General features: G+C 30.1%; 1 pseudogene; it reads left to right on the forward strand.

The window, feature by feature from the left end:
- The first annotated feature begins 1,050 nt into the window (after positions 1–1,050).
- On the forward strand, positions 1,051–4,538 carry LOC146888870 (uncharacterized; annotated as a pseudogene).
- The last annotated feature ends 390 nt before the right edge of the window (positions 4,539–4,928 follow it).

The raw sequence follows: 4,928 nt of genomic DNA on the forward strand, positions 1-4,928 counted from the left end.
TACCAAAAATAACACAATTCAAAATTTAACTTGAAAACAAAACCATACTATTTACATAAATATTTGGTACAATATGTTATCTTGGTAAGTTTTAAATACAAACACTACTAAAAAAATTCATATTTCTTAACAATTTTGTTTTGAATTTTTTTTAGGAAATACTTATAAATTTTGTTATGAAAAAAATTTTGCAGGAAATTATTGTCAATTATTTTACAAAATATTTTGTATAAAACACTTTTCGCAACAAATTTTGTAGGAAATATTTGAGAGTTTTATAATTTTATAGAAAATAATTATCCACGAAGGAATTATCTGCCAATTAAAATTATTAGAAAAAATAGTAGGAAAAAGTCTTTTCTTGTAAATTTTTTTAACAAATTTACAAGAAAATTTCCATGTAATATATGAGAAAAAATTGATATATGTCTGAACCTTATGCAATCGACAATTTAAAGACTTTTATCACATGTCTTGGACTTTTGATCAAATGAATTGGTGGGATAGAGATTGTTCATTGTTTGTCATTGATAGTGATTTTGGAAAATAAGAGCTACAATTGTCTGGGAAAAGATAGAAGTGAGAGAAACTAAGAGAAGATTGATGTCGATCAGATTCATGTTATAAGAAAGTGTGGGATTTTAAGGGTAAACAAAATTTCAAAGAACAATTAAAAAATTAAATCGTGACATGTTTATCCTTTTGTTTGTGAGCATCAAAATATGCTATTTAAAAAATATGTCTATTCTGTTTATCTTTTTTTTTTTCTTCTACTTTTTTCTAATTATTTCAATTCATATAAATGAAAATTTATCCATTTTTTGTGTTGATTATTTGTTTTGTTAGTCTCCAGTTAAATTTTAATGATTTCTAAATTGTTAGACCTAAATTAAGGATGGATAACTTTTAAGTTCTATTATTAGTTAATTTTGTATGACATCCTAATAGAAAAGTATAATCATGATCTCTAAGTTATCGATGGATGTAAATATTATTGTTCTTCGGAGTGAAGGCAGAAATTGAAGCAATGATTGATTATAGTGAAATTTCTATAAAATAGGGTCTAATATTATTTAATTGGAGTATATTGACTTGTCATTGATGAATTTAGTCATCTTTCAATATTAATGGTTTAAAAATACTCCTAATTTAGAAATCAAAGTAGATAATAAATATGAAATTGTTCAACTAAAATATATGATTGACTCATATTTGTACAATAAGTAGATCATGTTTATACACCAAACATTAAGAGGGACGCCAAGGTTGGTTGTAAGTAATATAATGCAAAATCTTGTAGTTTAATAATCATTAATAATATGGTAAGAGTCCATACCAAAACGATGAACTTCTGCAACTCCAAGTAGTGTTACATGTTGATCCATACTTCATTCATGATGGTCTTGTTGGTGTTGATGGTGAGAGAGAATAAATAGACATACAATTACTAAATCAAACAAACAAAGATGAAGAATATGAGGAAGACTATACATTTCAAGTGAGGGCAACAATGATGGTGATTTTGATGACACCAATACCTCTTTGATAACTCATGCATTAAAATTGATTGTATTCCTTGTGTTAATTAATTTTTGCATTAATGTGATTGTGATTTTTAATATTTATAGTCAATGAGAGACAAGATAAATGACATATTTGAGTATAGAAAACACTATCAAGTTTTGAGACTTTTTATCATAATTAGCTTATTTGTTTATTAAAAATAACTTGTTCCAATTTGATTGCTCTATCACATGTTATATATGCAATAAATTTCACATATAGATGAAACCAAGGGATTGAGGTGATTTTTATGTTGGTGAGAGCTTCATCTAATCCCCACCCTCCCAATTCTTCAGTTCATCCAACAACCATGGAGTCTACACGTCTAATATCTAAAGGAGCATTACTTCCTACATTTTTAGGAGCAACATGGTCATCATTGTACGTTAATCATCTCCTAATACCTTTTCCAAAGACCCCACTTTGAATCATGTTACATCGATGTCGAGATCACTTACACTTGAGTATGATTTTGGCAATGTCCTTGATCAAAGACCTTGGCTTCATTTTGAAAAACGAGATTAAGTAAAATTTAATTAAGTTGTTATTCTCCAAAATATGTCATTATTTATGTGTGTATGTGTAAATTTTGACAATATATTTGAACACAGATTTACACCAACAAATGATCCTTTTGTTGTAATTCTATACATTATCAAGCAATAATTTGATGAACCTAATCCCATTTGAAAGAAGTTTCAAATAAGGTTCAAATTGAACTTTAAGATAAATGGTTTTGAGAGTTTAAGATAATTCTCATTATGGTTACATGATTATTTTATTATTCTATTGTTGATTTCCTAATTGATTTTTGATGAAGAAAGAGTATAGGTGAGATCTAGAACAAGAATAAGTCATTAGATCCATTTTTGTACAAAAGGCTTATGTATTTAAAAAATGCAATGAATAAATATAGGATTGGTGAAGATTGAGGGACTTGAATTCCATCAACTATTCAAGCAACCTTGGCCAGTCTCGCACTTTTCAAACAGCACGCTAGTCAACGTGACCCGTCCCGAATTACCACCCATAATCGTTGACTACCTTGCAGTTATGATTTTCTCTACCACATATGTTCGTCCCAATTTCAGTTGCCAAAAGTCTTTACGATTTACTTAAACTTTAAAATGTATTGTTTCTGTAGTACTTTGAATCACCAAATCCCATCAATATAAAATTAAATTGGACATAATCATGAATGGGTCATTAGGGGTAAAAAATGAATTTTCCTATAGTTACTGTTGAAGAAATTTCCAAAATATGGAGAGAGAGCAGAAAGAGATGAACATACTTAAATGCTCTAAAACTCGATTAAGTTTAGATCCTAAAGCCTAAAGAAAATAATAATATTAAAAAAATAATAATAATAAAAATAAATATTTAAGGCATGAAGAAAATACTCTGTAATTTAAGAAAACATAACGTTAGACCTTTTCCAAAAAATAAAAGAACCGTTTAGGAAGTTATTTTAATTGTGGCTTACCTACAAACTTCAGATAACTAAGTATATACATATATTTTATATATATTAATATGGTTGTTTCTGAGTTCTTACTCTTCAACGTTGAAATCGAGTAAAGAGATGTTGTGGATAGGGTAGGGAGGCGGCGAGATGAATGAGCAGAACTATGACATTAACGTTGGGTTTCGTGAGTAGCAATGATTTGAAGTGTTCGCAATTTTATCTTTTGTTGAAACCTTAGACAAACATGCATGCATTGCACCCATCATCATAACAAAATTGAAACCTTTCTCTACCTTAAGCACAAGTACGTATGAAAAGATTGGTTCTTTAGTTGAATAGTTCAGATTTTACAGCCTTCAGAAATCTTTTGGACCAAACAAAATGATGAATTTCAAGACGAGACCATGGTGGCTAAGCATCCTCCAGAGTGAACCACACACCAACCAACACTGTCTTGTCACCTTCTTCGTCAACATCGTCGTCCAATTAAAAAGTCATTAACCTAACACCACCCATCACATTCCAAACCACCTTATACGACATCAACAAAGTCACTGTCTCCCTCGTGTCCATACCATTGGGATCCTCTGCCTTAAACCATCACTATTGTCTCATCCTCCACAAAACTTCAATACCCACCTTCTGTTGCAAATCTAAAACTCAAATCCATTCGCACCATGCCATGTTTTTCACTGTCAATGGAATCGTAGTGAGTCTTAATTGTGTCACCCAGTTGAAATTGGGCATTGACTTTGAGTGAATACAACGCCAACCACACTTAGTGACGAACTCCTAGGTCAATACAACGCCAACCACCTTTGGTTTACTATGCATTATTATCAAGTTTTGTGCATATATGAGGAACATGATGGGATAGGGTTGAACGTAAAATGTGTTTATGGGGAAGAAATATGGTCGGTAGAAATTCACGGTAGCTTGTATTCTCTTGTTTTAATTTTTTTTTTCTTCTGTTAAAGATATTTTAATATCTTCTTTATGATTTTCTATTAGATTTTTTGTTAATTTTTGTATTATAACTTTCTATTTTTTGTTACGATTTTTCATACTTTTTATTTTTTATATCTTTTTAAAGAATAACCTTGTTAAAATGAGTGGTGGTGATAATATTTAATTAATCACAAGTGTTAAAATAAAATTCGTAACTTTCTCAAAATGATGTAAGACTGTTTTTAAAATTAAACGAACATCGTCCAATTCTAAATTTTGTTTAACCTAAACTCTTGAATTCTCCATTCTCTGAAATAAAGAGGAACTTAACTAGGGCAAAAACTAATATAGTTATACCCACACAGAGAGAATGTTGAGTTTTTTCTTTTCTTTACAAATACTATCATTCTTCTATTCTTATTAAGCCTGCTGCCAATTGATAATCATAAAACATAAATTAGGGTTTTGTTGTTAATTAAATTGGTTGATAAATATGAAGTAATGGAACTCAGCTCTTAAATTTTGGTTGCAGGGAACACTCGGAACCATAGCTAAAGCTTGAGTTGTGGTAAAGTTGGAATTGAAAACATAGGGAGGTCATCCATTTCTAGAACTTAAATAGTATTAATATAATGCTACTTGCATGTTGACTTAGGGTTTATCCAGTTCAAGATACATTGAACAAGGAGAAAAACTTGGATGCTTTGGGTTATTTTTGCCGTTTAACATCATCTATGCTTTTACTAGTTGTCGGGTAGCTATGATTCCACAGCCATTCGTCATATATCGTGTTGTTATAGAGGAAAATAACTCACCAAAAGTTGTTGATACTCAGTCCTAAATTATATTCGTAATTTCTTCACTAAAGAAGCATAACTTTTCTTATATGGCTGCGCCCGCAGAAACCTGTTCTTAGCTTATAGGTCATCTGAAAGAAAAATATGCAGAATGG

This window comes from Vigna unguiculata, chromosome 1, assembly GCF_037176805.1.
Source record: "Vigna unguiculata cultivar grain cowpea cultivar isolate G323 ecotype 2 chromosome 1, ASM3717680v1, whole genome shotgun sequence".
Taxonomy (NCBI): Eukaryota; Viridiplantae; Streptophyta; class Magnoliopsida; order Fabales; family Fabaceae; genus Vigna; species Vigna unguiculata.